Genomic DNA, 22745 nt, shown 5'->3' with positions numbered 1-22745 from the left:
ATCCGTTGTTTCATATTCCTTCGTGGTATTGTCTTTTATATATATATATATATATATATATATATATATATATATATATATATATATATATATATATATATATATAAATAGGAAAATACCACGAAGGAATATGAAACAATGGATTCCTTCGCGGCATTTGCCTACATTTATTATTCATCACGTTCCATATTTTTCATGATTCATTATATATATATATATATATATATATATATATATATATATATATATATATATATATATATATATATATATATATATTATATATGTAATCTTTTGCTTTACTATTGTAAATTCACTCATTTTTCCAGGTCATCAATGTCGAGGTTAATCCTTGTTAGCTACTGACAATTAACATATTTCAGAGAAAATTATCTTGGAAAGCAGAAAACAATGGTTCGATACATCATCATCATAAAAATATTCACGGTGCGAGTAGATCAAATACCTTGTTCGTGAAAGTTGCAAATAATAATTATTATCCTTGTATTTTCTATTGGCCCATTTATTCCTTCCTCCGATTCCTTTTCTGATTGTCAGTTAAAGTTTATAATTTTCTTGTAAAAAATGTCAGTAATAACCAGGTATTCACTGAATGAACAGTTGGAATTGAAAAGCATTGAAGTACTGTGTATTGTGAACGAGCAGTTCACCATTCTTGCTTATTGCAGGTGGAAGAAGAGTGTAGTTGTGTAGTGACGCCGAAAGCTTTTGTTTACATCTTTCCCTCCTCCGCCAAAGATCAACAGTACGTATATGATAATTAGTAGGTTTATGCACAACATTCTGCCAGGAGTATGTTTTTATTATATTTTTTGAAGTTGATCGCAGTACGAGCCTAGCCATTTTGTTAGGTTGATAGTAATCAAATAATTGAGGCACCTAACTTGCCTAGGCTAAGTTACTAGCTGATGCCTTAGGATTTACCGCTTTGGGCAATATAGGCCTAGCTTAGGCTAATTATTCGTAGTATGATGCTGATAGACTTGAATAGTTTATATAGCTTGTGGCTTTGGATGGAATACAAGTCTGTAAAATTGTATAAGTTGTCAGTATAAAATACCACGTAAGCTAGGGGTAGGCCTGTTTACTGGTCACAATTTTGCCCTATTAGCTATGAAGAAGGGGGGGATTTTGTCTTGCCCTATAAGTCCAAATTAGATGACGAGCTCTTTTCAAAAATGTAGGTTACAATTTCATATCGTGTATTTGCAACTTATAAAATAATATTATTTCCTTATATAATTGCTTTCAACATAAACAAGGTTTTCTGTTCCATTATGATCTATTACACATGTTTTAAAGAAATCCAGCAAATGAATAGGCTAGCAAATATTTAAAAATTAAAGTCAACTTGTCAGAATAGTATTTACAGCCTTTTGTTTATGTTTTTGTGGTAGATCAAAGTAGTACAGTATATCATTTGCCAGGGAAGGATAAGTATTCATTTGGCGGAAATTTCATTCAAATCACATCATAATACACCAGAAAAACCTTTTCTCATAGGAACAAGTTTTTGGTAGCCTATTTAAAAATTAAAATCAACAGGAGTATTTAAGCCTTTTGTTTATGGTTTCCTTTAACTTGAATTTTTTTTTAATTATGGTTTTCCCTTCAATTTTTGTTGCACAAATGTAATTAACCTGTAATTAACCCCTGAAGTCCATCTAATAAGGGGTTTCCATACGTGATCTTCACAAGACAGAGCACAGGTACATCTGTTTTGGAACGGTTCATATCCCGTCCGGCAAGTGCAATAACTTGTTAACGTATGGGTACCCCCCCAGGGTAGTACTAAACATAGCGAAGGGACATTCCATCCCCCGATGCCAGTACTAAACATGGCGAAATGTATTTAACTCCCTCCTGGGGTTGTTTATCGTTAAGTTGGCCAGGCCGCGTTCACCTTCTGCCTGGGCCACAATCACTCCGCCAAGGTAAGTAGTTCCACAAATGACCCAACCCACGGCAAATAATATACTTACGACAGCTTGTCAGAATCGCGACCCCAAAACGTGCCCCAATACCTGACCGTAATTTTATTAAGTCTTTCCCAGGTTGCCAAGATGCCACAACAGAAAAACCTATATTTTATGTTGAAAGCAATTAATGTCCATAAGTGAAATAATACCGCCCCAATACCTGACCCAGTCTTTCCCAGGTTGCCAAGATGCCATCCGCATCGCATCCCACACATTTGCAATTTGCCACCACCAATGTGGTGACGATACTGGATTTAGCAGTTTTATGAAATGACGATAGGTCATTTCTTGTGTTTTTGGGGGAAAAGTGGCCTTGTGGGTGATTTCAGTGGTGTTTGTGGCAGTGCAAAGAACGCACCGTTGGTTTGTTGAATTCTCCAATGATTCTGATTTCGACTTAGGTAAGTATGGTGTTTTCAATTTACGGTTATACTTTCTATTGGCTTTCTTGGGAGGTGGTCCAAGGGGGGTGAAGCCCCTCCCGGCCAGTTCAGGGCACACCGTCCTATGAGAGGTTAGGTAGGTCAGATCTGGTTAGGTCAGGACCCGGCATAATAGGAAAGATTAGGTTTATTTATGTTAACTGGCTTTCTGGTGGGGTCCATTGTCCCCCTGGCCAGGTTAGGGCATGCTGCCCTGTTAGGTTAGGTAGGTAACATCTGGTTAGGTCAGGACCTGGCACTATAGGAAAGGTTAGGTCTGTTTATGTTATAGAAATGATGGTAAACATTAGCTTCCGTCCCTGCGCCAACTTGCTTGTATTCATCCGCCAGTTTTCTAGTCGGAACCTACTGCCATCTGGTGGTGGGTACCATCTAGAAAACTGGAAGACAATAGTCTTGGCCTACTAAACTGTAGGCGCTCCCTCCTGTTGGCGAATGGCTCCCTCTCGTTTTTCTCCTCCAGAGGGCGCCTCCTCAACGTAAACATGTCCGCTCCATTACTGCGTTCTACCCCACCCAAAACCCCGAATTCACACAGTCCCCCTTTACTGGTGAGTAGAGTTAGGGGCCAAATAACATTCGGCCGACAACAAACAAACTCACTGCCAGTATCAGAAGCCCTAAGTGTAGAAAAAACCAGTTTCCAAGGTAAAAACAGGTGCCGAGCTAGTACTTAGAATTACCATTTGTTCCAACACAATGTACAAACCCTCGGTCCTTTACATTAGGAATTACTTTCAGCGTAGGCTGGAAATGGCTGTTAAACTCTTGAGCAAGGTGGTTAGGCAGTAACTACCACCAGGTAGGCGGGAATGCCCGGATGTAAACATTCCAGTTTGCTTTCAGCCGTCATGTGTTGCAGGCGTGTTTTCAGTTCTCTCCGCCTGACTGTCGTTAAGCTCTTATTATCCCGGTGGGATCTTTCTGTATTTTTGTGTTTGATATTTATTGCAGTAAACCCCCCGGATTTGCGTTCTCATGATTCGCGGACTCACGTGTTCATGGATTTCTCTTTGGAACACATCTACCAATTATTTGTGGAAAATTCGCCAACTCGCAGTATTTTTTCACTGAGAAATATTCACTAAATACTGTATTTTCATCTCATTTTCATGACTAAATGCTTTTTTTTGATAAAACTATTAAAATACTCAGGTAATGCTCGAGTTATGATAATTCACCTCATGATAATTCGATTTTGCAATGGGGTAAGCAATTAGTACCGATACCACAATATTATTTGTAAAATATTTTTAAACTTTGCATGGGCGCAAGCAGCAGTGTTATCAGGCAGTGAGAGAGACCAAATTACAATAGACAACTTTTCCCCCGTCTTTACCCCATCTTCTAGTTAAAAAAGTAGAAGGAATGATAAAAGTATTGTTAGTAATGTTATACTCTTGTGTAAATGCACACAGCCATAAACAACCGACCAAGAAACTGTTGTTTTGCTTATAATGGAATCGGATAACAAAAGCCTTTTACCTGGTATTTCAGCCATCGTACGGTAATAAAGAATTACCGTACGTTATGGCATAATTAATGTTAAGTAGACTAGGACTGATACATTTTTGCATTATACCCTTGTTCGGTATGGATAAAAGATCAGCAAGGAAATATACTGCTAAATTTAAGCTGCAAGTTGTAGCTGCTGATGACTATACTGTAAATTATCATGCATTGGCAACATGGATTAAACTCAATCGTACAGTAATTAAAATGGGAGAGAAAGTATTTTAATCAAAACTACTATGCATGAAAGAACACATTGCTGTTATTTTTACACCAGTAAACGATAAATACATAAAGCTTGTTTGCTCCGACACAATATGCAAACCATCGGTCCTTTACATTAGGAATTACTTTCAGGCGTAGGCTGGAAACGGCTGTTAAACTCTTGAGCAAGGTGGTTAGGCAGTAACTACCACCAGGTAGGCGGGAATACCCACCTGCCCGGATGTAAACATTCCAGTTGTTCTGACACGATATGCAAACCCTCGGTCCTTGACATTAGGAATTACTTTCAGGCGTAGGCTGGAAACGGCCATTAAACTCTTGAGCAAGGTGGTTAGGCAGTAACTACCGCCAGGTAGGCGGGAATACCCGCCTGCCCGGATGTAAACATCCCAGTTTGCTTTCGGCCGTCATGCGTTACCGACGTGTTTTTGGTTCTCTCTGCCTGACATTATCCCGGTGAAATCTTTCTGTATTTTTGTTTATATATACATGTGTTGATATTTATTAATACAAACCCACGATTTGTGATAACCTTGCATGAGCCGTTGTTCTCTGCGCTGTGTCTTGGGTTTGACGGCCAAGGGCGTAATTGAGAAGCGTCACCGAGTGGTAATGCTTCTCTTCCAGCAGCCCTTTACGTAAATACTGAAGGCGCCCATGTACATTCGGAGATATGGTTTGGGACGTATTATCTTCGCTCCCCTACATTGATTGGGACGTAAGAGTTCGTTCCCTTCTTGGGCTTCTGCCCTCTGTTTATAAGGGGCATCACTACTTCCTTCCTACTGATGCTGAGTGTTGCTCGCTGCCTTCGCTTGGAGAACTGGGGGCTGGGTGGGAGGTTGTGGGCGTCGTCGGTAAGTTCCGCTTCCACGGCGTCCTTGGTGGCCTCCCCTCTGTCCTTTTTCTCTTCCCGTATGTTCTTCCTTCTCCCCTTTAGTAGATCTCTCTCCTTGGCCCTCTTCGCTCGCTTGTCGGGCGAAGACCAGGGGCGGGGAGCAATCGGGCGACCTCTTCTAGAGTACCTCCTCCCGCTGCGTAGGGCAGTTCCCCTTGTAGCGAGAGGACTCTCCCTCTACTAATCGTCTTTGCTTTTTCTTTCAGGTTGACAGTGAGCATCGCAGACACAAGAGTAGTTGGCTGGATATATCAAAGGATATCTCACATGAAGGAGTCCCGACATTCATTCTGGTGGTGGTGTCCTGGGCTGCATCTGTTGTGTTCCTGCCTGACTGCCCTGGAGGTCACCATCCTGTAGATGATGTCGGAGTGGAAGTGAACGAAGTCGCCCTGTGGAAGTAGCCGCCATCTTCTTCATCTTATCTTCGATTTCGTCTTCTGCTGCGTCTTCCCTTCCTCTCCTGAGGTTCAAGGGGGTCCCAGGAATGGGACAGACCTCCGTCGGCCAAAGGAGAGGAAGGCTGCTTCTTCCCCTTGATGCCCTTGGATGTCTAGGAACTGCCTCCTTCCGAGGAGGCAGTGGGTCTCTTGTTGGCTCTTCCTGACCTTCGGGTTAGGAAACCGATTTGCATAGCCCTGGGTTTTGTGTTTCGGAAGCGACAGGCACGCAGACCTTGGTTTGCAATCCCATTCCCAGTCCTAGAGGTTCCGCCTCTAAGACGGGGGCTGCTTGGGGCACTCATTCGCGGGCCACTCCGAGTGCTCGAGATTCTATGGAATATCGAGTATCCCGATCCAGACATGCAAGAGAAAGGGCCGAGGCACCCAGGTGTCTCAGCTCTTCCTGCCAGCACCACAAGCGCTCCCCGAGTGCTTACCAGTGCTCAGTCGGGTTCCCAGCCTGGTGTCTTGATCCTGTCAGTTTGAACACCAGAAGAAGCAGGAAAGAGATTCCCTTCGGGAGTCCTGCGGGACTTCTAAGGGACTGACTCTCTTCTGGGAGACAAGTTTCTCTCGTTGGCTCTTCCCACCCTCGGGCGGGAACCGATTCTCATTCTCCTGTGGGGTCTGTTGTTTCAGGGGACGCGAGAGCGCAGCCTCTTGAGGCCACGCCCTCGTCGCTGGTCTTGGAAGTCTGTGTCTAAGACTGGATCTATGCTCGGCTCTTTCGATCTCTTAGGAAACTGAAAGCAGCCGCTCCCAATTTTTGGGAGTCTCGTGGGTAGCTCGAATTCTGTGAATCATGAGCACTCTCCTGACGAGAGGCACAGGATGAGAGAAAGTGCCGAGACACCCAGGTGTCTGGGTGCCAAGACATCCATGTGTCTGGGTGCCGAGACACCAGGTGTCTCGATACTGCCCGCCAGCTGCTTCGGTTGCTCAGCCGGGCTTCATTCTTGTGTCTTGAACCTCAGGGTTCGAGCATGCAGGATAGCAGACATAGAATTCCCCTTTGAACCTTCTTCTCGAGGGGCCTCGGCCTCGAAAGAGTTTAGAGTTCGGGAACCTAGCAATAGTTCACGGCAGACGAGTTCTGCCCTGCCCAGTTCTGATTGTGTTCACGCAGTCGGCTCAGCTCAACCCCTGGTCGCGCTTACAAGACTGGCTCGGCTTGCGAGACTGGCTCGGCTCGCCCCGCCTGCCTCCCAGTCTACTGCATACCAACCAGCTGGATCACGTTCGCGTGATCGGCTCGTCTCGGCCCTACTCAGCTTTTTCCGATTTGGGTTCTCGGCTATGTTCAAGTGAACTTTTTGCACTTCCCAGGAAAGCACCTTACCATGGCAAGCGCTCTTCTTCCCCCGTGTGGCAATAATCTCCAGTTGATTATAGCTCAACCTCTCCTGCTTATCTTACTGGCAGGACAGGTAGGGGTGCTCTTTCTCCTAACCTGTTCTCTTCTCCTCTTGGTTGTTCTGAGAGGCGCGAGATGGACAGAGAGAGCTCCGACGAACTTATCTTTGGAGTTCAGCTGCCTGGCGTGCTTTTGGTGTTGGTCCCCCAATTCTCTCGTAGTACAACCAGGTAGCCGAGGAGGGTTTCATGGGATCTGTCAGGGTCTCCCTCCAAGGGGAGAGGTACAGGAGTTTCACGCTTTGGATAAAGCGAGGGTCTTCCTCTTCAAGTTGTGATCGCCCTCATGTTTTCGGAGAACTTTGCACCAACGAATCAGCGCGAGGATCCCCAGGATGGGACTGTGGCTCCCCCAATGAATAATCTTCATCACTCGCAACCCTTGCAGTTCCCAAGGGACCAAGAGTGTCGGGGACCACCGCGGTCCTTGCTTCCGAGAGCGTTCTCGACCTGATGAATTCTTTTCTTCGAAGGAGTTCATTCGGGGCGAGACACCAAGCTTCTCCTCAGCCTCGACAGAACATGAATTATTCTTGCCTCGAATGGTCTTGCCAACTGCAGTTTAGTGGGCAATTCTGGTGCTAAGAAGAAGGACTTTGTCCCAATTCAGGTCTCCGGTTTCGTAAGTCCCAAGTTGGCTTGACCCTTAGGAACGAACCTTTACTTGGTTCTGCCTTTCTCTTTCAGAGATTTGTCAGATACCTTGGTATTCAAGATTCGTACCAGGGCACTGCCTTGTCCTTTGGACAATGGCCAAGACCTTTGGGTCTTTGTCATCTCAGCTCGACCTTGAGTTCAAGCCAACCCCCCCTCAACTCCTTAGCTAAGAAGTCCCAGGCTTCAGAAGAAGATTGTAGAACACATAGTCCTCTTCTTCCATTCTAGGAAAGTGCACATAACTGTGTCTCTTTCCACCCTTTTTCCCATATGCAAGGAGGGAAGAAGGGAAGAGAGAAAGAAGTTCTACTGCTGCTGATGCCTGGATGAAATGATATTTATCGAGTCTCTGGAGCTGGCAGCGACATTGCCGAGACCTGGTAATGGATTCCTTCAGGAGAAGTATCCATTTCCCTTAGGTCTCGGCAATTCTTTCCATCGAACTTCCATCCCGCCTCCTCCACTGTGCTCCCAATTCGGGAAATGCCAGCCCAGCTAGAGCTAATTGTCTTTGTACCCTGTCATCTTGCAGAAGCATCCCCATGGTGGAGAATGGAAGTCTGCTTCCATTCCTCCGTCCTTCTTTCCTCTTCAAGTATGAGGAAAGAGTTAGGCTAATGCTTGATTGAAGGAACCTTCAAATATGCTTGCATATCTCCCTCACATGGAGGAATAGGTGCACACTGGTAAGACCTTGTCTTGAAGGTGTGTGACTGAGACGATTAGTACCTTCTCATCGCCGTCCTAGGCTCAGGGCAGCCCTTTAGCTGTCCAAGAATTCAGGATGAGCTTTGCGACACTCACTGGTTTCATTGAACAAGAAAACCACAGTAGTGGCATTTGTCGACAAACAAGTGGTAATCGTTTTTTCCTCCTGTTTCATCTGTTGACATTTGCGGGTACTCAGAGTGTTCTATTGCAAACTCGACAGCTCAGTTAACCTGATGCATTCCCGGTGAGGATGTATTGGTAGGCGAGCCTGGCCTCGGGTTTGAGGGATCAGGATGGAACGTGCTGCTCACTCTTTTCTTCACGAAGATTCATGTAGACACTGCTCGACTGAGAAATCCCTATCGCCCTTCTGCACAACAAGTCTGTAGTTTTTCTCGCTCCTTCATACCAGACCAGGGGCCGCTACGGTGAGGCATGCTGTCTTTTTTGAGGAAAATTCAATATCTACATTTTTTTCCCTCTGTATTTGTCTGTTTCACTAGAGGTTCACAAGCATTGCTCACCCCGAGTTACTAACCAAATGACAAATACTAGAAGACTTCGCCTTCATCCGACCTGATAGCCGAGGCATCGAGAAGAGTTCTGCTTGACCCAACCTCCTGTAGCAGCTACACAAGAAGCGGTTCTTGAGGCAGTACATCCCTGTGTGTTCAGGACTGGGAGACCTTCCAGCTTTCCTTGCAAGCACAGGCTTTCTTGCCAAGTGGCAACGGATATAGCTGGATATCCTTGAAGTCCTCTGCAACACTGTCCCAGGGACTGGATCCGTCTTCGCGGTGGGGTGGGTGTTGTTGACGGAACTTCTTCCCGGGTCAGAGTCACTCTTCAAGTCTGGACTTCCTTGTGTTCTCCGCCGAGGGTTGCTTCTCTCCCTTTCATTTGTGAAGAATGTAGGCCCTTGCGACCTAGTCTTCTATCTGAAGTAGCCTTCATCTCCTCAGTCGAGAGTTAGCTACAGACGAGAAGCCTCGGTCGTGCTGTCCCAGGGAACTGTTCCCTGGGTGGCATGTGATGCAGGTGAGTTTCATCATTGAGTGTCCTATCTTTGTTGCCTTTTAGGTGCACATTAGACGTAATGTCCTCTCTTTCCCCTGCAAGGTGGGGAAGGAGTTGCGGGCTAATTGCCAAACCCATTCTTTATGTTGGTCCTTAGTTCCCGACGTTTCCCAATCACCCCTAATGTGGCTGGGAAGGGTTCTTGCTGGCCTTTGCCTAGCTGTGTGATTGTTTACATACTGTAATCTCGTCACAGCTAGGACGGTCTAGTAGACTGTTCCGTATCACCACAGTTCTCACAACGGTGCTCATGGTCCAGTGGCCATGTCCTCTTGGCTCTTACTCCAGGCGTACATAAGGTGAGTTGAACTTCCAGTCATTCAGAGACCTTCACTCAGATTCTTCCCACCGAATCTTGAGTCCCCATATGTAAAGGACCAAGGCTTTGTATTTGTGTAGGAACAAATCACATTTTTAAGAGTAAAATGCATTTTTCCTAACATACAAACCCGAGGTCCTTTACTCAGGTTACCCACCTCAGCTGCCCCACAATCTGCCCTAGACCACAAAGTAAAGTGAATGCGTGAATGAGGGCGGTTGGTACCCTGGGTTTCCCACTGTTACCAACCACATGCCCAGCTGGTAGTACTGTAATACCAACTCATGCCTTGTAAGTCTTTAGCGACCTGTTCAGCTTCGGTGAAAGTATTCCCCATATGTAAAGGACCTCAGGTTTGTATGTTAGGAAAAATACATTTTACTCTTAAAAATGCAATTTTAGATCCTTTCATGAGGGGATCTTTCCACTACGGGTTAATGTCAATACTATCTTGAGTGCAATCACTTCATTTGAGAAAGTTGATGCTGTTAGACCAGTTTTGAAAGATGCTTATAATTACCTAAATCTAAGTTCATACAGGACTTTTTCAAATCTATCATTCATGTCCAGCATGCTAGAATATATCATTCTTAAATAACTAATTCATATGGAAAGAGTAAATGATTTGCTGGATAGTCATCAGCCAATAGACAATTGTATTCCAAAGAGACTGCTGTTTGCTCTGTTGTAAATGATCCATTAGAAATGTTGGATGAAGGCAAGTGTGGTATTTTGGGTTTGATCATACTGCTGCTTTTGATAGAGGTGTGCATCAGTTTCTGAATGTGGGTGTTTGTAGTGTCCCATTAGCTCACAGCTGCACCCACTAGCATTTACACTGTGTCTGTCCCCACTTCCTTTCTTCAGTCTTCTTTTCCAACATCTAACTACTGTATATTACTTCTCAGCAGAGGTGCGTGGTTTTCTTCCAGTTCTACCATGTACTGTATGTCCTTTATTTTCTGGATCTCTTTATCTTGCTGTCCACCCACTCCAACCACTGTAATTTTTATTGTCATAAGCGCTGAATGACCAGAAGTGCCCCAGTGCTTGGCTTGGCAGACTAAATTTCATAAATCTGTCAATCCATTGGAATTATTTTGAGTATTTTCTGTGTGACAGAAAATACTATGTTCAAATTGGTGACCCACATTCATCTAGTGAAACTCTCATGAAGATGAAAAATGGAAGAACTCCAAAACCTTGGGATTATGTCATACCTGTTCCTAATGCCCTGAGGAAGTGTATTAGGTACAATCCTATTTTACATTTATCAGTTGGATTTTTATAAGTGCTGCAGGGATATCTAGTAATGTTTGAGCTATTTGTGAAGGACACCCAGTTTTATTTCTCCATGAATGACATCTGAGATAGAAATGAAAAACTAAATGACATCCTTACCAGTGCTAAGGAATGGATGACAATTGGACAGCTAAAATTAAATGAAAATAAGATTTTAAAGTAAGAAACCATGGTGATTTTTGGTTAAATATAAATAGTAATCCAGTCCTGACTGCTGACAAGTACATGACTTGGGTACAATAATGAACTGTAATTTGTCTCAGTACTCAAATCAGTTATTGGCTATCATCTAAAAATATCTTGATTAGTGTTCTGTTGAAAAACTTGATTAATTTGATCATAATTTGTGCAAACTATTGGAACTAGATCAAAATGTACCTAAGATGGACCTAGGAAGCCATAAAATATATATTAGATAAAGCAGCAAGATTAAAGGGTGTTGATGCAGCTTGGAGCCTTTCGGTTTGCAGCTTCAAGACTGTAAAACAAGCCCCCACTTGAAATCAGGACTGAAAATGTCAAGTCTTTCAAGAGTAACTAGACTTTCTTATTCTCTGAATGTTATGACAGTGTGGGTTTGATAATTAATATGGAGCATGCTGTATAAATCCCAAAGTGTGGCTGTGTTATTACTAATGTTTAAAGGCAAGGTGAAAACGGTAATCTTTTTTCCCTTGCAAATTTGATATACCACTGTGTTGTGTAAATGATGGAAAATTAACATATGTATTCATAAACACTGAATTGCACTGCAGACATATCAAAGGCAGAGGGCAACTGCACATCAGAAGCTGCATAAAACTCCTCAGATTTTTTTCTAAACTAGCAGAAAAGTTTCATCTTTGTAATGGAAAACAGTTTTTATGTAAGTGACTTACCAAGCAATTACATAGCTACTAGCTTTCTACACAGCAGTCTAACAAAATCGCCCACTTTCGGGACTGATAGGTACAACTCAGTATAGAGCTTCAATTCGATTTCTGCTGGCTCCCAATTAACGTGTATCTTATTTGTCTATCTTATTTATAAGATTGACAAATATGTCAGACTCCAGCTCTTCAAATATTTGTTATTGCATTGAGGGGTGTAAAATTAGACTTCTTAAAGTGGCTTATGATTCGCACACTTTAGGCTAAGTGTGGCAAGTGTAGAGGGCAGGAATGTAGTAGAGAGCTTACATGTCCAGAGTGTCAGGATTGGGAAGATAGTAAAGGGAAGACCTTGAAATCCCATCTGGACATCTTAGACCGAGATAGGAAAAGGAAGGCAGCCCTTACCAGATGTGGTAGAAGACAGCTCTGTTTCTCCTCCTTTGATTCATGTTAATGTTTCCCATCCTTAGCCCTCCTACACATTTACCCCATTCTTCTTTACCAGGTTTCCATGCTTCCGATCCCAATGCTGTTGCCAGTCTCGAAGCAAAATTCTTAAGCTCTGTCAGGGATTTTGTGTTGAAAATGGTGCCAAGTGTTAATGTTGCACCCATTGACAATTTTGTGAGTGTTGAGGAGGTGGCTGTCCATCCCCTGGTGCTCCTAGACAAAAGTCACTTTCCTGCTCCCCCACACCAGGGAGAAGACATATCGGAGGTCCAAGGGAGGTCAGTGGAGTTTGCCCATGGCAGTCTCCCCCTCTGTTGAGCCTGTTGCTCAGTCCCAGGCTACGACAGAGCACCACTGGAAAGGCGTCTCGTTCAGTGCTTCTCATCTGTTGTTGGATTTGGAGGTCTCTCTGCCGGATGCGAAGTGTCAGCAGCATCGATCTTCAGTTTCTCAGCCTTTGAAAAGACAATTTGATGTGGCAGACAGGTCTCATTCTTCTGTCAAGACATAAGGAGACTAGTGTTAGTCAGCCTTCCTGCAGTTTCACCGTTCCTCCTGCCATCGCTTCTGCTTATCATCAACCTTCTTGGGATAGTCCAGGACCTCCTTCAAGTCACAAGACCCCATTTTTGTTTTTAAGCGACATGATACTTCGAGTATCATGTCGCTAAGCACGTTGCCAGCTCAGAGCGCTCCTCTATTTCAACTCGCTTTGTGCCTGCTTTGCACCCGACCGCTCAGCACCAGCTGTGGAGCGTTCAGCGTCATCCAGGCACTCTGCGCCAAATTTCGGGCGCTAGGCCCCAACTTCAGGGCATTCAGCACCAACTGTGGAGCGTTCAGCACCAGCTGTGGAGTGTTTGGCGCCTACATTTGGGCACTTGGCATCAAAAGTGGAGCTCTCAGTGCCTCTTCCTTCTTCATCAGCTCAGGAAAATTCTCCTTTAGCCCCAATTAAGTGTCAGCTTAAGGAACTTAAGGGATTTTTAAAAGAAACTGTCGTTTCCAAGAGGACGAGGACGAACTGGAACAATATACCGCTCCTTCGTCTGCTTATTCATCTTTGCCAAGATTCTTTCTGGCGAATTTTCCAGATTTCTTTGAGCCTGCCGCTCCGGTTTCCCCAGCCTCGACATTTCTTATGAGGGAACAGTGCTGACGTTGTTTGCCTCCCTAAGCTAGTGCTTTCCTCTTCCTCAAAGAAAGTTTTTTGAGAGGTGGACGAGTGGCTTGCCATGAAGAGGGACCAAAGTAAAGTCCTCCTTCCATACTTCTCAAGAAAAAGTATCGATTCTTCGCCACTGGGGAAGCTCCCTCCTTGGGAGTCTCTGCCGACTTCCAGGGGGTTTTCTCCAATTTGTTTAGTTCCTCGTTGGGCGAGTGGATTCCGTTCTTAGCTAGCACTGCTGGCCGCAAGTTCGAATCTCCGAGCGGCCAATGAAGAATAAGAGGAATTTATTTCTGGTGATAGAAATTCATTTCTCGTTATAATGTGGTTTGGATTCCACAATAAGCTGTAGGTCCTGTTGCTAGGTAACCAATTGGTTGTTAGCCACGTAAAATAAATCTAATCCTTCGGGCCAGCCCTAGGGGAGCTGTTAATTAGCTCAGTGGTCTGGTTAAACTAAGATATACTAAACTTTCTCCAATTTGTTTTAACGCCACTCGTTCTGCATTCTCCGCAGCCAATATTTCCTTCTTGTTGCCCAAACTGGACCATCTTGCCAAGAATCTGTTCAAAGAAATTTTTGCTTCCTTGATTGGTTGTGGGCGCTTTAGCTATAAAAATGGATGATTGTCTGGTCTTGTCTGAAGATTTCTCTTCTGACTGGTTTGGAGTAATGTCTTGTGCAGGGATGATTCTTCCGAGCTTGCCTCCCTGTTTTTGATGGGAATCTTGAAGAAGTGAGAGCTGTGGTGCACCTTTGCCACTAAAGGAGTCACTGAAACACAGAAGTCAGCTCTCCTGTTCTCTCCATTAGGCAGATCCCATCTCTTGCCCCCAAAACATTGTTAAGGTGGTCCCCTCTGCCCTTTGGTAGAAATCGACGACTTATCTTCTGGCTCAATTTTCCAAGCGACCCAAGGAAGCTCCCGTACCAGTATCCAAGTCCTCTCCTCTACAGCAGCCCTTTCAAGGAGGAAAGTATGGTCCTTAATCTAGACCTCGTACCAATTTATGCCCCCGTCTCTTCATGGTCCACAGGTCATCAGGGGGCTAGAGGCCAGTTCTGGATGTCATCTTCCTGAATCATTTTGTGCTGAAAACCAAATTTTGTATGGAAACCAGTCAATATGTCATGTCCTCTGCATCGGGGTAGACTGGGTGGATACCCTGGGCATGCAGGACGTCCTTTTTTCCATGTCCTGACACATCCAGATTCAAGAATTCATGCACCTTGTATATCGGAGCAAAGTTCTCCAGCTTCGAGCCTTGTGCTTTGGCCTGTCCACCGCCCCACAAGTGTTCACTGAAATCCTAGGTCCTCTTGGGAAATGGCTTCGCCTTCCCAATGTCAATGTTTGTCTCTATCTCGACGATTGGTTGCTTCGCTCTCCTTGGACTTGCTCAGTACTTCAGTGGATGAATCTGCTGGGGACCTGGGCCGCAGTAGAACCGGCTTCTCATGAGGTCTCTTCAGTTTTCTCTAAAGTGTGCTGGATTGGGAAAATTGAACCAGACTCCTTCCTTTTCCCCCATCTCCTTATAGTTCAAGACAGACTTTCGATGGTGGTTGTATGTAGAAAGACTTTGAGAAGAGAGTCTCTTCTGCCGTTGTATCCAGAATTTTATTCCGACACTTCAGGGGGTTTGGGGAGACCTTCTAGGGAGTTGGAAGATCTCAAGGATGTGGGCTGTAGATCAGAGAAGTCCACATCTATATGAAGGAACTAAGGGCCATTCGACTGAGTCTCCAGGTTTTTTCTCCTTTAGTTTCTGGCAAAGCAGTAGCGGTTTACAAGGACAACACCACAGCGCTGTCTTGTGTCCACAACAAGGGGTCACCCTCTCCTCCTCTCTCTACAAGTTGGCAAAAGACCTCCTTCTCTTGTCAGATCAATACCAGGTGAAGATTGTTACTTGCTCCTTGTGGGAAAGGATGAATGTCCTTGCAGACAAATTGAATCGCTGAAATCAGGTGTTGCCGATGGAGTGGACTCGGAACTTCCTCGTATGCACTGATTTCTGGAAACTTTGAGACAAACCAACTGTGGACCTCTTCGCAACTTTGAGAAGTCATCATTTGCCTCCCTGTTGCTCCCCAGTCCTGGTCCCTCTTGCACAGGCGACGGATGCCATGCTGTTGGATTGGACGGGTCTGGATGTCCACACCTTCCCTCCTTTGGGATTGATCAGGGAGGCGACCAACAAGTTCTTCTCTCACCAGAACATCTGTTAATGGTCTTCCCAAAACTTATGCCACAAAGGCAGTCGCTGTTCAAACAGCCCCACTTCCTCAGGCCCCATCAGGGATTGTCCTCTCTGGCCCTGACAGGCTTCAGACTATCAGGAGCCTCATCAGAGTGAAAAGGCTTTTCAAAGCAAGCTACAGAAGCTTTTGCTAGGTGCAAAAGATCTTCTGCTAGCAGGCTCCACCAATCCAAGTGGTCAGTTTTCAGAGGATGGTACCGACAAAGTAACATCTCTTCTTCTGAAACCTCTATAAGTCAGTTAGCTGACTTTTTACCTTTCCTGAGGACCGATAGGAAGTTGTCTCCCTCTATCATCAAGGGGTATAAGTTATTGTTTTTTAGACCTCAGTGACCTTATCAGTTCCTTTGAAACCTCCAATTAGAAAAGCCTGAATTTCTCTCCTGGAATTTGGACATTGTTCTGAAATGGCTTACAAGCTCAACTTTCAAACACCTCAGCTCGACCTCTTTTAAGAATCCCATGAGGGAGACTCTCCTTCTTGTGGCATTAGAGATTGCCAAACGCATTAGTGAGCAGCAAGCCTTCGACATGAGAGTAAAATTTTAAACTGGAAATGCATTATTCTCTCTCTCTCTCTCCCTAGGTTTCCTTACCCAGAATGAGGACGTTTCCAAGCCATGGCCTCGCTCGTTTGTTATTCAGAGATGAACGGACATCTTCGGGCCAAAGGAGGAAGAGAAACTTCTTTGACCTGTGGGAGCCTTGAAGTACATCTTCAGAAGACTGAAAAGATCAGAGGACCCTCCGACAAGCTTTGGTGCTCAATGAAGAGCCCTTCACGCCCTCTGTCAAAGAATGCACTTTCTTTCTTTCATAGAAGTTCGATTAAAGAAGTGCATTTTCAAGTTCAAGAAGATATTTTATCTTCCCTTAAGGTCAAAGCTCATAAGGTTCGAGCACTCGCACTCAGCTCGGAGCGCTCCTCTTTTTTGACTCGCTTGACACCCGCTTCGTCAATCTTCCACACCTGTCCGATTGGCACCAACTTCCGACTGTGGAGCACTCGGCGCCAACATTTGGGCGCTCAACATCAACAGTGGTATACATTGACACCAATCTATGGGCGCTTGGCTCCAACTTCCGCGATCCATAGCTGGCATGGTTGGGAAAGGAAGCATAGGGGGCTCCCTGTCCCTCTATTGTCTCTTCACCCTTTTGTAAGGTTGTTGCCCTCAAGTAGGTTCTTCACGCTGCTTGGCTTTCTTCTTCGCTCTAATAAGAATAAGAGCCCGGCCTCTGACGGATCACCCACAAACCTATCGATTTGAAATGGCGTGGATATTTTCACTGACAAATTTCTTGGACCTGGTAAACAGGAAAAGGTATCATAGCTGGGATTGGGTTTATATCCGGTTAAATAGTGAGAACCATGGCAGGGACCATCAACTGCCCGATAATGTTCGGACTCTGAGTTTTCAGGCGAACTATTCTACGGGACTGGACCACGGATTCCAGGGGGTCTAGTTCTGGGAATAGGACTTCTGCATTCTGTCCGCTTGGCCCCATAATGTGATTAGGGTGGGGATGATTGTATTCTAGTAATGCTCTCAGTCCTATCAAACGGGTTGGCTTACACTTGAGCCACTCTAATCATGTTGTGCCATCCCCTTGGGATAGGGTAGGATGCGGACATTTGGGAGTCGGTTCTCACTTCTGTGCCATTGGCGGAAGAATAAACCCCATGAAAGGCTGATGATATCTTTTGTTGTTTTCAGGTTTATTTACTTTTTTTTTTTTCTCCACTTACTTGTCTTAATGCAAAAGTTGTATTAATGATTTGGCACCCTGACCCATTGATGCAGTGACTGCACAGTTGACGACCAGCGAGGAACCTCCTCTGACCTCTCTCTGAAAAAAATCAGAAAAAAAGGATTTAATAATTACACTGGAGCTCTATGCTCCAAATGAAAAACAAGTAAAAAAACCAAATATCTTGACTCAACATTGACTCCACTTCGACTCTCTTGGGAGTGGAAGTTGGTCAAGATTCCTAACATTAGAAACGAGAAAAAATATCTACTGAAATTAGAAAAAATCCTTATTGAATCGACATTCAACTACTGAAATGTCATTCAGACAAGTAAAGAACAGATGTGGTTGAGGAAACCACTACAAGAAATCAATCGAAAAACTACTTAAATAATCATAAAAAATATTGATAATTTTAGTACATATATTAAAAACATGACAATTTGAACAGTGTCCAGGTAAATTATAGTACTCCCTGGATAATGATGAATCAATAGAAAAGAATATATTGCTAGATTCCCTTAAAAAAGCTACAACAATATACAAGACTGCTAAATTACAACATAGCTAGTAGACGGAGTAATGAAAAATATCAAGAATAAAGTAAAGATAAAATTTTAAAGGCCATGAATTACCCTTAAAATAAAAATCTTAGGCCAAAGTAGAGAACTGAGACCAGATGTCCCTTAAACCACTACAGTGCTAAAAACTGAATGTATGGACATACAAGAAAAAATTAAGCACACACATCTGTGAGCGCGCATACTGTGGATCTGATAAACATGCCACACAGTGGAAGTGTGTGAACCAAAATGCGTGAACTGACAAAATCACCATAAGACCTTAAGGAATGTATGTATTATATATACAATACTGAATTGAAATTACTTCAGGAAAGGACAGGAATGCCTATAAAAAGAGCCAAATTAGAATTAAAGGTTAGAGGAATGTATGATCCCGCTTAAGAAACGAGAACTTTTTCTGCAGCACAAGATCAAACAAAGAAACAAAAGTGGAAATAAATAAGAATAACAAAACCCTGATATCAGTCTCAAAGAAAAATAAACTACTTTGCAAGAAGAAACCATTATAGCAAAGGACCAAGAAATGTATACAAATCTTTGCTTAAATTCATTTGAGATTTTATAGAAATAGAATCACTAGAAGACAATACAAGCAACTATAGAAATATTAAAAAGATAGTTCTGATGAATTAGAAACTAAAGAAGAAAAGAGACCTTTAGAAAGAACTCCACCCAAGACCAACAAAACCAACTATTATTAGAGATACATCCATTAAAAATAAAGGCGGGAGACCCCAAGAAAGAACATAGACCAAATAATAAGAAAATACCTTGTCTCCTAAAGTAATAATAAACCACAGAAACAGATACCCAGAACATCAAAGAAATAGTAGAGAACAAACCATTGACAAAGGGTCGATTATGTGATGGGAGAAGAGATTACCCCATCACCAAACAATAGGTACAGTAAGAGTAAATGAAAAAACGACACATGAAACACATGGATGTAATGAATTGTCATTGAACTGTGCAACAAAAATGAAAGCATAACAAAGGACAGTTTAACAAACACTCATACGAAATTTTATAAGTTACAGAAATAAAGAAACTACTAGTTTGGACACTCATGAAACGGGCTGTATGTGCATTGGACACATAATGTCTTATAAAGAAAAACAAATAAATATTGTAAATAGGATTTTAGAAAAAATGCAGATTGATGATCCACAAAAGAAATAACACTTGAACACACTAACGTTATATTTCACAATTATATTATACAATGGAACGTGAATGGTCTACAGACCAGATTACATTTGGGAGAAATACAAACGGCTTACTAAAGGAATATGAGCTACAATGATAATATGTTTACAACATGTCAACAAAACAATACCAATAATAGGTAACATACCTTAGTATCTACATCTAGAGAAGAAGTTAGAAGGAAATTTAGTAATGTTATATATGTACATAACAAAAGTATGTTATGACATAGTACCTGTAAATTTTACTGGACTTGCAAATATCAAGTATTAAAAATACGAATAAAAAAATGATACTACATAATTTATAACTTATATAACCAACCTAATAAAAGTTAGATATTGATAAACTTAAAGATTACTTAACAATACCAAGGAACCTACATTAATAGTAGGTGATTTTAACGCCCACAACCCGGCCATGGGACTGTCATTGTACAAACTCAAATAGAATAGGTAGTAAAATAGAAGAGTTCATGGATTCCAACATGTGCTGTATAAATGATGACGAAATTAGCAAATATTTTTCAAAAACACATGGAACATTTTCCTCAGTAGACTTAACTTTATGTACAACAAGCATAGTTGACAGATTGGATTAGAATACAGTTGATGACTTGCACACCAGTGATCATTTCCCAATATTAATTTCCTTATTGCAAAATAATCCTGCAAAACATGTCCCTCACTATAACATTTATAAAGCAGATTGGGAGCGATATGAAATGCACACTAGAAATATCCCACAGTTTGAATATTTAAAGACCATAATGAAAACTAATAAATTTCTTGTTGATTTTATTAAAAATGCTGCTGATAAAGCAATACCAAAGTCAAACCTCATCCAACAAAACACAAAGTTCCCTCTATGGTCTGATGAGTTAATTAGAATTCAATAAATATGAAACAGACTCCAATAGGGAGATTGGTCAGATAATTTGAATAGAAAGTTCAACAAAATGTAATAAAAATTACTGATATTAGAAAGAACTTACAAAAAATGACGGTATTATTACTAGAAATTGATACATTAAAACCTGTATACAACAAAATATCTGCAAAATTTAAAAAAGAAGTAATTCAAGGAAGAATCATTTCATGGAGGAAATACGATTGATCTCTCTAATAATACTCCCATACAAAAATATGGGAAAATTCAGAAAATAAATGGTACCTATGTCAAACCACCTAGACATGCTAAATTAAAAGATGGGAAAAGAACACTTGATCCAAAAGAAATAAGTAATATAATGGGAGAAAATTTAGCAAATGTAAGTAGTGATAAGAATTTAGATGAACACTCAAGACAAAAAAAAATAAAATAGAATTAATAACAATAAATTTTGAAACAATTGGACTATATATATTATAATAGAAAATTCAGTATGTCAGAGATGGATATGGGCCTCTGAACAGCAATAAATCTGCTCCTGGAGGTGACAATATTTGTTTTGAGACAGGATTCACTTAGCACCTTTTTTTAGCAAAGTCATACTTATTAGAGTTTTATATCATTTATGGCTTCTGAAATTTATTTCCAGATGATTACGTAAAGCTATAATAATTCCAATCCCAAACCTGGAAAGGATCCCAATGTAAATAATTACAGACCAATTCCTTTAACAAGCTGCTTATGCAAATTGTTAGAGAAAATGGTAAATGCTCGACTAACATGGCACATTCGAGAAAATAAAATTTTAACTCCCACTCAGTTTGGGTCTCAGTGTAACAGATCCACATTGACTTCTCTCTGTAACTTAGAAGACCATTTACGTGTAGAGGTTTGAACGAAAACAAATTACTGTAGCTGTCTTTTTGACATTGAAAAGGTACACTATACCACATGGAGGTATGCTATTAAAAACTTTACAAAAACAACAACATCCGTGACATTTACCTAGGTTTATACAGAACTTTTGACAAACCCCAATTTTCAGGTGAGAATTGATGATGATCTGTCTAGAATATTTCCACTTGAAAACGGTGTTCCACAGGGAAGCGCCCTTAGTGGAACACTGTTTACTTTAGCAATTAATGATATCAGTAAAAATCTACCTATTAAGTATTAAAAGTAACCTATACATGGATGATTTTGCCACATATTGCCCAGCATCCCTAATAAAACATGCAGAACGAATCAGTAATAAAGCATTGAAAATAGATGAATGGGCCTCATCTGTAGGCTTTAAATTTTCCATAGATAAAACTCAAGCAATCATGTTTTATAAAATAAAAAGTGGAAAAAAAGGTGAAGAAATAGATTTAAAAATCAAAACCATAGTATACCAATTGGCCAAACATAAAAATTTTTGGGATTAGTATTTGATACCCACTTGAACTGGAGAGCCCACATTACATATGTAAATTTAAAAGTAAAAGAGCATTAAATCTAATTAGAAAACTATCGAACACTACTTGGGAGCCGAGTAGACATACCCTTACTGTGCTGTATAAGGCAACAGTTCTGTCCATCATTGATTATGGGCGAGGTATATGGCTCGTACTGGACGTGCAGTTCTGAAAATGTTAGACCCGTTCACAATGAAGGCCTTAGAATATGCTCAGGAGCTCTTAGATCATCACCAAAATCATCAGCATAAGTTGAATGTAGAACTGCCTTTTGTCTCCATAGAGAGCTAGTAACAATGAAAAGTGCTTAAGAATTCAAACTAAAGGATTCTCCAACCAAAAATTATTTGAATTAAGAGGTGATGTATTTATAAACTACCATCCACCACCACCACCTTTCCCAATTAGGGCTAAAGATTGTTTGAGTCACTGAATATAAATATACAAGTGCCTGTAATAGTGCAAAATCACCTCCATGGACAACAAGAAATGAGAATTTGCACACACCTCAAGTATTTATCAAAAAAGTATTCACATACAACAGAACACCATAGACAGCATACAATAGAGCATAAACCTAAAAAGGTCCACATTATGCAATATATACAGATGGATCTATATCAGAACACGGAGTAGGATATGCTGCAGTGTCCCAAGACAAAACTTACTGCCCTCTCTTCCCAATAATGCTTCTATTTACAGCAGAATTGTATGGAATTGCATCAGCTATAAAAATAATTAAAGAATCATCATTCAATAATTTTGTGATTTTCAGTGATTCAAGAAGCGCTATAGAAGCTATTCAAAGTTACAAATCAAATAATAATATAGTACAACAAATTAAATTATATCTCCATAAATTATATAATAATGGAATGCGCATGTAGGGATCAAATAAATGAAGAGCAGACAAAGCATGAAGCAGCAACTCACATGACAAGATCAAATGTGAATATCCCTCACATTGATTATGTAACTCACATAAAATGGGTATCATAAATAAATGGCAATATATATGGGATGAAGAACCTGGAAAGTAATAAACTGAAAGAAATAAAACCTAATGTTAAAAAAATGAGTTCATCATATCAAAGAGAGAG

The 22745-nt window shown here is 41.8% G+C and overlaps 1 protein-coding gene across 6 annotated transcripts in view; it reads left to right on the top strand.

Annotated features, from left to right (window-relative positions):
* Nucleotides 1-590: 590 nt before the first annotated feature.
* Nucleotides 591-22745, top strand: part of LOC136855870 (bromodomain-containing protein 7-like) — a 220400-nt gene continuing 198245 nt past the window's right edge. For 2 of the 6 annotated variants that reach the window (XM_067133313.1, XM_067133293.1), the window contains exon 1: nucleotides 766-813. The gene's annotated coding sequence lies outside the window, so the exon portion shown is untranslated. Of the gene's footprint in view, nucleotides 814-22745 lie in introns of all 6 variants that reach the window. The other 4 variants (XM_067133269.1, XM_067133302.1, XM_067133285.1 and 1 more) reach the window with 4 other exon arrangements.

Source organism: Macrobrachium rosenbergii, chromosome 3 (assembly GCF_040412425.1).
Source record: "Macrobrachium rosenbergii isolate ZJJX-2024 chromosome 3, ASM4041242v1, whole genome shotgun sequence".
Classification (NCBI taxonomy): Eukaryota; Metazoa; Arthropoda; class Malacostraca; order Decapoda; family Palaemonidae; genus Macrobrachium; species Macrobrachium rosenbergii.
The sequence above is the reverse complement of the archived record's forward strand: the minus strand, read 5'-3'. Positions and strand labels throughout refer to the sequence as shown.